The sequence below is a fragment of the Papio anubis genome, chromosome X (genome assembly GCF_008728515.1).
Source record: "Papio anubis isolate 15944 chromosome X, Panubis1.0, whole genome shotgun sequence".
NCBI classification, from domain to species: domain Eukaryota; kingdom Metazoa; phylum Chordata; class Mammalia; order Primates; family Cercopithecidae; genus Papio; species Papio anubis.
This window is the reverse complement of record NC_044996.1, coordinates 44,567,293-44,580,798: the sequence shown is the minus strand read 5'-3', so window position 1 is coordinate 44,580,798 and position 13,506 is coordinate 44,567,293. Positions and strand designations below refer to the sequence as shown.

The following is a 13,506-nucleotide window of genomic DNA, read 5'->3' as shown; positions in this document are numbered from 1 at the left end:
TGTTTGGTCTTTTCACATAGTTCCATATTTCTTGTGGCTTTGTTCATTCTTTTACATTCTTTTTTCTCTAATCTTGTCTTATTTCAGTAAGCTGATCTTCAATCTCTGATATCCTTTCTTCTGCTTGATCAATTCAGCTGTTAATACTTGTGTATGCTTCATGAAGTTCTCGTGCTTTGTTTTTCAGCTCCATCAGTTCATTTATGTTCCTCTCTAAGCTGGTTATTCTAGTTAGCAGTTCCTGTAACCTTTTATCAAGGTTCTTAGCTTCCTTACATTGGGTTAGAACTTGCTTCTTAAGGTCAGAGGAGATTATTACCCACCTTCTGAAGCCTACTTCTGTCAATTCATCAATCTCATTCTCCATCTAGTTTTGTGCCCTTGCTGGAGAGAAGTTGCAATCATTTGGAGGAAAAGAAATATTCTGGTTTTTGGAATTTTCAGCATTTTTGCACTGGTTTTTCCTCATCTTTGCAGATTTACATACCTTTGATCTTTGAGGCAGATGACCTTTGGATGGGAGTTTTGTGTGGAAGTCCTTTATGTTGATGTTGATGTTTTTGCTTTCTGTTTGTTAGTTTTTCTTTTAACAGTCAGGTCCCTCTTCTGTAGGTCTGCTGCAGTTTGCTGGAGGGTCACTCCAAACCCTGTTCACCTGGGTGTCACCAGTGGAGGCTGTAGAACAGCAAAGATTGCTGCCTGCTCCTTCCTCTGGAAGCTTCATCCCAGAGGGGCACCAGCCTGATACTAGCTAGAGCTCTCCTGTATGAAGTATAAGGCACGGGGGCCGGGGATGCACTTGAGGAGTCAGTCTGCCCTTAACAGACCTTGAGCACTGTGCTGGGAGAATCCCTCTGGACAGGATCAGCTGCTCTCTTCAGAGCCGACAGGCAGAAACAATAAAATGCACTAAAGCTGCTCCCACAGCTACACCTGCCCCCAGGTGTTCTGTTTCAGGGAGATGGGGGTTTAGTCTGTGAGCCCCCTGACTGGGGCTGTTACCTTTCCTTCAGAGATGCCCTGCTTAGTGAGGAGAAATCCAGAGAAGCAGTCTGGCCACAGCTGCTTTGCTGTGCTGTGGTGAATTTGCACAGTCCACACCTCCCAGCCTCCTTAGCACTGTCAGGGAAAAACCACCTACTCAAGCCTCAGTAATGGTGGATGCCCCTCACCTCACCAAGCTCCAGTGTCCCAGGTTGAATTCAGACTGCTGTGCTGGTGGCAAGAATTTCAAGCCAGTGGATCTTAGCTTGCTGGGGATGGGATCTGTGGGGATGGGATCCACTGAGCTATACCACTTGGTTCCCTGGCTTCAGCCCCCTTTTCAGGAGAGTGAACGGTTCTGTCTCACTGGGGTTCCAGGCACCACTGGGGTATGAAATAAACTCCTGCAGCTAGCTTGGTGTCTGCCCAAACAGCTGCCCAGTTCTGTGCTTGAAACCCAGGACCCTGGTGGTGTAGGCACATGAGGAAATCTTCTGATCTGCAGATTCAAAAACTATGGGAAAAGCATAGTAACCCAGCTGGGTAGCACAGTCCCTCAGGGCTTCCCTTGGCTGGAGGAGGGAGGTCCCCCAGCTTCTTATACTTCCTGAGTGAAGCAATACCCCACCCTGCTTCTGCTTGCCCTCTGTGGGTTGGATCCACTGCATAACCAGTCCAAACGAGATAAACTGGGTACCTTAGTTGGAAATGCAGAAATCACCCTCCTTCTCCGTTGATCTCATTGGGAGCTGCAGACCAGAGCTGTTACTATTTGGCCATCTTGGCCCCTCCCAATATGATGGCTTTGCTTGGCACTCATTCTCTCCCCTGCTGCCCTGTGAAGAGGTACCTTCTGCCATCATTGTAAGTTTCCTGAGATTTCCCCCGTGATGTGAAACTGTGAGCTGATTAAACCTCTTTTCTTTTTTTTCATAATTGAGATTTTATTGGTTGAGGATCAGTACAGACATTTCAATTCGTACACAATTCTTAACATACGTAACGGAATTCTAAAAAGCCATGTATTGTAATTCTTTTTTAAAGTTATTCCAGTGACTTTCCAGCTTAAAATTTGGAAGCAAATTTTCCTTAAGAGGATATCAAGTACCAGTATCTTCACATGTTGGTCAGCTGTTACATATGGCCCACCAGTTCACAACTGAATAGCTGGTACACTACATATTCAAATCTGTAATCTTTCACAACACAGTAACAAAGTTATTAGGAAAACAGGACTACCACAACCAAAGATGTTACAGAGTGCACACAATTCTGACAGGGAGTGCCATGATCAAGGAGTGGTTTTCTTTAGGAAACAATTCTACTAAAAAACAACATGGGAATAGAAGTAATTTAAAATGTTCAAGACATTAAATGCAGGACTGACTCCATATTGCCATTTAATATGCTTTGTATTATAGGATATAAAAACTAACCCCCCATCTATGGAATGTTAAGCTGACACCCGAGACAGTCAAAGCCTCCCATAATTCAATATCCCACACTATTTTCTGGTCGTACCAAAAAATAAACAACCAGCAAATGATTTTACCTCTTAAAAAAAGCATTTACACTTAAAAAATGGGATGAGGTAGGATTCCCTCCTTCTTAAAAATGTTTGTAGAGTTACTAAAAAACTTGCATTTACAAAATAGTTGATAAAAATATTCCTCTGGATTGTACAAGAAGGGAGACAGGGACCACTGGTAAGACATGGTATATGGTATTCATCAGACTTGGCTTCTTTCTCTCCTGCTTCATCAGAGGCTGGACTCTCCTCAGTTTTCGTTTCCCTATTTTCTGCAGGTAAATCTTCTTTAGTTTCTTGGTTAGCCACTTCGACCTGTTTTCCCTTTGCTCCCCCTTTCCCTTCTGTTTGCATATTTTTGTCTGAAGATTTATCCTTCCCTGCTGCCTTTTTCAGCTTCACTTCCACTTTTGCAGGAGGTTTAGCTGACAACCGCACCGATCTCCTCTTGGGCTCTTCCTTGGCGGCCCCTTTGGCGGAGCTGACCTTCTTGGGCATCCTGGCGGCGCGGAAGGCACGTGCTGGGTGCCTGCCGGTTGAGGCGGGCTGAGAGCCTTCGCGAAACTGGGCTGCCTGGCCACTGCCACTCCTCCCGCCGCCCTAGCTGCGGAAACCCACTAAACCTCTTTTCTTTATAAATTACCCCGTTACTGGTATTTCTTCATAGCAGCATGAGAACAGAATAACACATTTTCTTTGGATTAAATCTGCTTGGTGTTCTATAACCTTCCTTTATTTGGATATTGATATATCTCTCTAGGTTTGGGAAGTTCTCTGTTATTATCCCTTTGAATAAACTTTCTACCCACATCTCTTTGTCTACCTCCTTTATAAGGCCAGTAACTCTTAGATTTGCTTTTCTGAGGCTATTTTTTTTGATTCTATAAGCATGCTTCATTGTGTTTTATTCTTTATTCTTTCATCTCCTATGACTGTGTACTGTCAAATAGCCTGTCTTAAAGCTCACTAATAATTTTTTCTGCTTGATCAATTCTTCTATTAGAAGACTCTGATTTATTTTTCAGTATACCAGTTGCATATTTCCATTCCAGAATATCTGCTCGATTTTTAAAATTTTTAAAATTTTAAATAATTTTTAAAATTATTTCAATCTTCTTGTTAAATTTGTATGCTAGAATTCTGAATTCCTTCTCTGTGTTTTCTTGAATTTCTTTGAGTTTCCTCAACACAGATGTTTAAAATTCTGTCTGAAAGTTCACATATCTGTGTTTCTCCAGGACTGGTCCCTGCTGGCTCTTTTAGTTAATTTAGTGAGTTCATGTTTTCCTGGATGGTTGTGATACTTTAAAATGTTTGTCTGTGTCTGGGCATTGAATAGTTACTTATTTATTGTATTCTTCTCAATCTGTGCTTGTTTGTATTCATCCTTCTTGGAAGACTTTCAAGATATTCAAAAGGACTTGGGTAATGTGATCTAAGCTGTATCTGCTTTAAGGTACACCCCAACCCCAGTAATGCTGTGGTTCTTGCAGACGCATAGAGGTAACATCTCAATGATCTTCGACAATATCCAGGAGAATTATCTGGATTACCAGGTAGCGGCTCTTTTTTTCTTTCTATACTTTCTCCCAAATAAACAAAAGTCTCTCTTTCTATTCTGAGTCACCTCTATTCTGAGTCACTTCACCACCAGGTGACTGTTCTGAGTCACCTGGTGGTGGAGTGACATAAGCATCCCTGTGGCCACCACCACTAGGACTGCACTGAGTCAGACCTGAAGCCAGCACAGCACTGGTCTCACCCAAGAGTTGCTTAACCACTGCCTGGCTCCTGCCTATGTTCGCTCAAGGCTTTAAGGCTCTACAACCAGCAGGTGGTAAAGCCACTCAAGTGTATGTCATTCCTTTCAGGGTGGTGAGTTCCCCCAAACTCTGGGTGGGTCCAGAGGTGCCGTCTGAGAGTCAGGGTCTACAGTCAAATACCATAGAAGTCTACTGGGTGTTCTATTGTACTGCAGCTGAGCTGGCACTCAAACCATGAGACACAGTCCTCTCCACTCTTTTCTCACCTTTGCAAAGGCAGAGGAGCCTCTGCCCATGGGCACTGCCCCCACAGGCCCACGAGAAGTACTGCCAGACTACTGCTGATGTTTCTTTAAGGCCCAAGGCTCCTCAGTCAGCTGTGGCAAATAGTGCCAGGCCTAAGACTTTACTCTTTAGGGTGGTTGGCTCCTGTCTTGCTCAGGGCAGGTTCAGGAACACGATCGAAGAGTCAAGTCCCGGAATTAGAGAATCCAAGAGCCCACTGGGTTCTCCATCTCCCTGTGACCTTAGAGCTGGCATCTAAGGCGCAAGACAAAGTCCCTTTTACATTTCCTTTCACTTTTCTCAAGCAGGACTCTTGCCCCATAGCTACCACAGCTGGGAATGTGCTGAGTCTCACCTTGAACCAGCATATCTGAGTCTCAAACTACAAGACACAGTCCTTGACATAGCATCTGGCCCAAGGCCCTTGTCATAGTACCTGGGTATCACTGATGGTTATTTGGGGTCCAAGGGCTCTTTAAGTAACAGGTGATGAATCCTGCCAGGACTTGGTCTTTTCCTCCAAGGCACTGGGCTCCCTTCTGTCCATGAGTGTGTCTAGAAAGGTCGACCGGGAGCTAGGGCCAAGAAAGAGGCTTCACAACTCTAATCCATGCCCTGTCCTGTTGTGGTTGAGCTGGTATCCAAGATGCAACACAAAGTTCTCCCCACTTTTTCCTTTTCTCTTTTCAAACAGAATGAAGAGGTCTCTTTTGAAGCCACGAGCTGTGAAGCTTGGTGTGATATGAAGGGTGTTGCCTACACTCCCTCAGCTGTCTCAGCTGGTGTCTCAGTAAGCCTCATACTTTCTAGTCCACTGTCTCTGGGCCCAGTTCTGCCCTAGGATTCACCTAAAAACTTCAGTCCCTGTGCTCTACACTGCTTTTCAAGTTTATTTTGGGCCCCAGAGCACTTTACCCCATGGTGGCGAGGCTTGTAAGAACTCAAGTTCCAACTGCTGGGCTCGGCCATTCCCCTCCGGCTATGGCTATTGTAAATGCTCCCTTGTGGCTGGGTGTCAGCTGAGTTTGGTCTAATTTTACTTTTGGCTATAATAGAGGAGCACTGAGTTCAGTGTCTCACAATTGCTGTTCTCTACATCTACCCAGCACACAGTAACATCTCTGCATCATGCTGCAGCTGCTGGAGAATGGGGTAGGGGTGACATTGGCAATATAAGACTGTTTTCCTACCTCTTTAGTGCCTCTTTTAGCAATATGAACTTAAAAGCAGGTACTGTAAATGCTCACCTGATTTTTGATTCATATGAGGTGCTTTTTTTGGGTAGATAGTTGTTAAATTAGTGTACTTATGGGGGAGGTTGCAATTAGTGGAGCCTTCTATTGTGCCATCTTGCTACACTCTCTCAGTACTTCAGTTTCTTAATAGCTGAGTAATAGGCCATTATATGGATATGGACATTGTTTTAATTCATTCTTCACTTTATGAATATGTGTGTCGTTCACACCTTTTGGTTATTGTGCATAATGGTGCTGTATAAATTTGTTTACAAATGTTTGAACATTTGTTTTTAGTTCTTTTGAGTATATATCTAGGAGTGGAACTGCTGAGTCATATAGTATTTTTATGTTTAACTTTTTGAGAAATCACCAAATGGTTTTTCATAGTAGTTGCACCTTTTCACATTTTTACCAGCAATGTATGAGGGGTCCAATGTCCTGCATAGTCACAAACACTTGTTAGTCTTCTCCTCCTCCTCCTCCTCCCCTCCCTCCTTCTTCTCTTCCTCTTCTTCTTTTTATTGTTGATGTTATTATTATTATTGTCATCTTAGTGTGGGTAAGGTGGTATCTCACTGTGCTTTTTTTTTTGCATTTCTTTAATAACCAATGATTCTGAGAAGCCTCTCGTGTGCTTGTGGGCCATTTGTAAACTTCTTTGGAGAAATGTCTATTCAAGTCCGTTGACATGTTTATATTGGATTGTTTGTCATTCTGTTGTTGAGTTGTAAGTGTCTTTTATATAGTCTGGATACTAGATCCTTATCAAATACATGATTTGTAAATATTTTCTTCCATTGTATGGGCATCTTTTTATTCTCTTGGTTATATCATTTGATATGCAAATGTTTGTTAATTCTGATGAAGTCTAAGTTATCTGTGTTTTAAATTGCTTGTGCTTTTAGTGCCATTCCTAAGAAACCATTGCCAGATCCAGGCCCCAAGATTTACCCCTGTGATTTCTTCTAACGGTTTTGTGTTTTTAGCTCTTATATTCAGGTCTTTTTTCTATGATGAATAAATTTTTGTATATAGTGTGAGGTAAGAGTTGATTTTCATCCTTTTGCATATGGCTATCAATTTGTCTCAACATAATTTATTGAAGAGACAATTCTTTCTTCATCGAATGATCTTGTCACCCTTATTGAAGATCAATCAACCATAAATTTGAGGGTTTATTTCTATACTCTCTATTCTATTAATATATATGTCTATATTTATGCCAGTAATACATTGTTTTGATTACTATAGCTTGTAATGAGTTTTGAAATTGGAAAGTATGAGTTTTCCAATTTTCTTTTTCTCAAAGTTGTTTGGTTATTTGGGTCCCTGGAAATACCATTATGAATTTGGTGTCAGCCTTTCCATTTCTATAAAAAACGTTGTTGAGATATTTATAGGTATTGCATTAAATTTGTAGGTTTCTTTGGGGAGTATTACTGTCTTAACAATATTAAATCTTCTAATCTGTGAGCACAGGATGACTTATTTATTTAGGTTATCCTTAATTTCCTTCAGCAATATATTGTAATTTTTATGTACAAACCTTGTATCTTCTTGGTTAAATTTATTTCTATGCATTTTATTATTTTGATGCTATTGTAAGTTGAATTATTTTATTAATTTTCTTTTCAGATTGTTCATTTTTAGTGTATGAAAATACGACTAATTTTATGTGTTGCTCTTATACTCTATAACTTCAATGAATTCCATTTGTCTTTTTTTAAAAAAATCTTCTGTTTATTTGCTGACATCTTTTTTTTAATGTGTTGAGGCTATTTTGTCATTTGTTTCAAGCATGTCCATAAATACATTTTGATGCATATTTTTATGAATACCTTGTTACATTATTCTAATATCTCTCTTATCACACTGTTGACATCCATTCATTGTTTTTTTCCATTCAGTTAGATATCTTCTTGATTCTTGTTGTCAGTGATTTTTGATTGAAATCTGGATTTGGGATATTACGTTATGAGACTCTGGTTCCTATTTAAACCTGCTTTGGCTGGACTCCTCTAATACTGCTCCAGCAGAGAAAACAAGAGTGCTACCTCATTAATTCCAGGTGGAAGTAGAAATCCAATTTCCCTACTCAGCTTCCACTAATACCTAAGGTGGGTAGGGGGCGCCGCTCTTCATGACTGCTGAGTGAGGGTGGGAGATTCTCTTCCCCACTAGGCCTATGGTGATACCTCCCTGGATGGGAAGATTAGGTCCTCCTCACTACTGCTCCCAATATGGCCTCCACAGACACCACAACATTGTGCTCTCACTACCACTCTGTGGTGGAGAAATTCTTGACACTCCTCTAGGACATTTCTGACAGGATCCCAATGCAGGGAGGGAGTGGTGCCTTATTGTTGCCAGATGCCAAGTAGAAGTCCACGTTCCCCACATGGTCTCCACTGATACTGAGGTGGCAAGTGTCAGTAGTGAGAATCATACTACTTCCCAGCAGGGATGAAGTCTCTGCTCAGTATTTCTCTGTAGCTGGCCTTCTCTGATAGCACCCCAGCAGGGAGTTTGGGGCAACTTATTATACTCTGGCTAGCATAGCCTTTGCTGGGGGTTGTGGGTGCATGTGTGTGTGTGTCCACAGTGTTTTCTATGGTGTTTGGCTGGAATATATTGTTTATTAGTCTAAAAGTATTTCATCTGGCTAAGCTGCCCCTTTTCTGGTCCTTTGGATAGAGGAAGCAGAATATTGCTGGGTTTTCTTTTTGTCTGGGTACATTGGCATGTTGGGGTTTCTGGTTCTTTCAGCGTGAAGCAAAAAGAAAACCTAAGGAACTCATCACCATGTTGTCTTTTGGATCCTGAGGTTTTAAGTCAGTCTGCCCTCTCCTCTCTTTTGTTTGTATTACATATAATGTTCATATATAAAGTTGGACTTGTGGAAGGGATAGAGGAAAGAATGTCTACTATATCCCACCACAAATAGAAGTTCCTAAAGAGGTTTTAGAACTGTGTAGACTATTTCTTAAGACTTTTTCATTCTATTTTCATCACGTATTTATAATTGAAAAGCAAATAATATTCTCATATTAGAGATGAAGAAATGGAGGCACCAAGGTGTTAGGATGTTTCCCCCAAGTCATGTAGTGATTTCTAATTGAATATAAATAGAAAGGCCAGATTTTTTGACCAGTAACTCACAGTATTTCCATTGGATCATCCTTTATAATCCAAATAAGCACCCAGTATTTTATGTGCAAAGAAAGGACTTTGTTGTAATAATAAAATGCATTCATGCTACAGCATGTTGTGTCAACACTGAGAATTCTTACAGAGCTGGAGGAACTTCAGCAGATAGGGAGCCACAATTTATAAGTTATAATCAGATAGGACATACCCAAGGTGGAGCAGCAGCTGTTGTAGGGACCCACATTGGCAGACACCAGGTGAGTGACTTAATGTAAATTCTCTGGGCTTCTCATTCAGTTTACATTTTCCAAAGATGGCTCCTAGGAGAAGCACAAATCTTCAACCTCAGGTCAATTTAGAAATGTAACGTTATTGGAAAAGGTCTCAGCTTTTTAAAGAAACACTTGCTGTTTTTTAGAGCTAGTAGTTACCAATCTGTGCTGGGTGACTTTGCAAAGCAAAATAAAAGACCAATGGCAATTAGAGGCAGACATCTTGCAGACTTTGGTGATTATAAAAGTTATAAAAGTCTTATACATGCCTTTACATGTACATACATTGAATAAGTCTTACACACGTTAGTATAAGACTTTTCTAACCACCAAAGTTATCCATTATAGAATGGGCTGCTTCATTATGTAGTGAGTCCTTGATCACTGGATAGCTTCAAGCTAAGGGATCCTGAAGAATTGATACTTACACTTGGTGGCCATTTGGCCTAGAGAAGTCCTGTTTTACTCTTGGGCAAAATCTACTTAGCAATACACTCCCTCTCTGTCTTAGGCTGCTCAGGCTGCCATAGCCACATACCATAGACTAGGTAGTTTAAACAACATAATTTTTTTCTGGAGGCTAGAAGTCTGAGGTCAAGGTTCCACTTTGATCAGACTCTGGTGAGGGCTCTCTTCCTGACTTACAGGCAGCTTGCTTGATGTGTGCCCACATGGCCTTTCTTCTATACACATGCATATATTGAGACAGGGAGATTTTTTTTCTTTTTCTTATAAGGTCACCAATCCTATCAAATTAGGATCCCACCCTTATGACCTCATTTTATCTTACTTTCTTTACACAAGCACTGCCTACAAATACAGTAACACTAGGGTTTTGTACTTCAATATGTTAATTTGGTAAGAGGACATAATTCAGCCCAAAGCACTCTCCCTGTCCTTGCTCAAACTGTTTTCATATAAGAGTAATTAAATAGGACACAAGTTAAGGAGCATGTTGCTTGGTTGTATTTGATTCATTTCTCAAGCTGATTTGGTATAATGCTTTTCACAGAGTAGGTTCACACTATATGTTTGTTGAATTAATGAATAAATGAATGAAGCACTTACACAGGTGGAATAAAATGTTTTAGCTCTAACAGATAAATACCATCTGTCTCTTTCCAAGTTTCACAACTCACTGTATTGCCCCAACTCTTTAGCATGGATTTCAAAGTCCTTCATAACATAGTCCATACTCACATTGCTTGCTTCATCTTCCATTGCTTCTGTCTCTCTCACCGAGAACCCAGCCACCAAATTCCTTCCTCTCCCCTAAACACACTAAACTCTTTGATAACTCCAAACTTCTGCATGTGCACAAGTCCCTTTGCCTAAAATGGTCTTTCCTATCTTTTTGACAAGGCAATTTCTTTAAGATCCATTTAACATGTCACAATTTTTATGAAGACCTTTCCTGATTCCTACCAAGAAAACCACTGGTTCATTTCTTTGTAATTCCACAGCATTTTCTGCATGCTTCTATGATAGCTCTTCTCTCATAGGCTTGTAGTTATTTTTTATATCTGTTTCCCCCACTAGACTGTAAATTCCTCAAAGGCAGGAACCCTTGTCTCATTACTATTTGTACTCCTAGCACCTAGGAAATAGTACATACTGGTGTCCAGTAAATGTTGGAAACTATGTCTTTTGAGTTGCACGATCTGACATAATTTTGGCTGCTCTTCTAAACCTGTAAGTGATGTTTATTTAAAATATTAGTAGTGACAAAATAAGAAATAGCAGAATTCAGGATGTAAACTCGCATTTTATATATATATACACATATACATATATAATTTGCATATATATATTGTTTACAAGAAATTTTGTGGCATATGGATGTGCTTTGTTACTAAAAGGCTGAAAGGTTAGGGCTGGTACATTTGATGTCTCAAAAGTTAAATAGCAGTTAAATAGCCCTGGGGAATAGTGTGGTTGTGCATACAAAAGCATTTATACTTGTAATTTGTTTTTTCTGATTCAGCATGATTTTGACTTTGGCATGTAGCCTTGTAAATTAACAGAATTAATATGTATTAGATCTAGAGAAAGGTAGTTAATTCAGATTTCCACTATACATATTAAATCTGTGCATTTTCTCTAGCCTGGCTCTATGCAGGCATATGTGACAAAGATCCGTACCTACTTTTCAGATATAGTCACTTGACAAATTCAGTTATTGAAGATGTTTTTCATTTAAGTTTAAATTTCTAATATCAGTCCTGTAATGGAGATGGGGAGATACAGAACATTAAGGGAGCAGAGATGAAAGGAAAATTGGCTTGGTTTCAGAAACACATAGAAAAAAGGAAGATTCAAACAAAAGTTGGAAGAAATTAGTTTTCACTAGACCTTTATCTACAGCGATTTGTTCACATGGGCTAAGAGAAAAGTTGTAACAATATTTTGACCCATATCAGCTGAAACGTAAGAGAGTTACCTTTCTAGTCTATGTCATCTAGATCAGGGCTTCTCAATGTGGTCCCTTTACCAGCAGCATCAGCACCACCTGAGAAATTATTAGAAATGGAGATTATCGGATCCTGTTAAAGACCCACTGAATCAGACTCTTGGAGTATGGCTCAACAATGGGTTTTTAAACACACCCTGTGAGTGATCCTGATACAAATTCAAGTTTGAGAACTACTGCTCTAGATTTTTATGCTTTATGAATTACCTGGATAATTACACATCTGTATTCCTCCTTTTGTTCCTGTATGGGGCTGATGATAAATTGTTTTCAGGTGTTAGCTATTATTACTATGTTAAAATTGTCTCAGCTCCTTTTGTACCTGGGCTTTGTGCTCGGATTCCTAACTTAGAAGCCCCAGGGTTTTGTTTTTTTTTTTTTCATCCTCGATTCTCTAATTTTATTCCCTAGCCTTATAATATAAACTTTATCTTGCCAATTGTAGAAATCCGTAAAACACAAACTCAGATCAGATAGTAGAAATCGCATACACTTCTTTTTGGGTGTGCGGAATGTGTATGGGAGTGTATTTTGCCTAAAATCCTGTTATTCCATTTCTGAGTGTTTTTATTAAAGATACAATAAAACAAGTGCAGAGATAAATATCTATATAGTTTTTTTATTGTAAACTTGTTTGCAGTGTTGAAAAACTGAAAAGTTCAAACGTTCCTCAATGAGGGGTGGTTATAAATATTATGTTGTATCGGCATGGGTAAAGATTTCATGACAAAGACACCAAAAGCAATTGCAATAAAAGCAAAAATTGACAAAGGAGTTCTAATTAAACTAAAGAACTTCTGCATAGCAAAAGAAACTATCAACAGAGTAAACAGATAATTTACAGAATGGGAGAAAAATTTTGCAAACTATGCATCTGACAAAGGTCTAATATACAGCATCTATAAGAAGCTTAAATTTATAAGAAAAATGAAAATAAACCAGTTAAAAAGTGGATACAGGGCATGAATAGACATGTCTCAAAAGAAGAAATACATGTAGCCAAAACTCATATAAAAAAAGCTCAACATCACCGATCATTACAGAAATGCAAATCAAAATCACAAAAAGATACCATCTCACACCAGTCAGAATGGCTATTATTAGAAAGTCAAAAAATAACAGATTCTGGTGATAGTGTGGAGAAAAAGGTATGTTTTTACACTGTTGATGGGAGTGTAAATTAGTTTAACCATTGTGAAAAGCAGTGTGGTGATTCCTCAAAGACCTAGAAATACCATTTGACCCAGCAATCTGATTACTGGGTATATACCCAAAGAATATAAATCATTTGATTATAAAGACATATGCATGCATATATTCATTGCAGGACTATTTACAATAGAAAAGACATGGACTCAACCTAAATGCCTATCAATGATAGACTGGATAAAGAAAATGTGATACATGTACATCATGGAATACTATACAACCATAAAAAACAACAAGATTATTTCCTTTGCAGGGACGGGAGCAGGGAGCTTGAGGCCATTCTCCTTAGCAAACTAATGCAAGAACAGAAAACCAAATACTGCATGTTCTCACTTATAAGTGGGAACTAAATTATGAGAACACATGGACACATAGAAGGGAACAGCACACACTAGGTTTTATTGGAGGGTGGAAGGTGAGAGGAGGAAGAGGATCAGGAAAAATAGCTAATGGATACTAGGCTTAATACCTGGGTGATGAAATAATCTGTATAACAAATCCCCGTTACACACTTTTACCTATGTAACAAACCTGCACATCCTACACATGTACCTCTGAACTTAAAATAAAAGTTCCAAAAAGTAAAACATAAAACAATTATGTTAGATAC

General features: G+C 39.5%; 1 pseudogene across 1 annotated transcript; it reads right to left on the bottom strand.

The window, feature by feature from the left end:
* Positions 1 to 1,907: 1,907 nt before the first annotated feature.
* LOC100997696 lies at positions 1,908 to 3,589 on the bottom strand (annotated as a pseudogene). The gene has a single exon (XR_642102.3). The product of XR_642102.3 is annotated as a non-histone chromosomal protein HMG-14 pseudogene (transcript).
* Between the last annotated feature and the right edge of the window lie 9,917 nt (positions 3,590 to 13,506).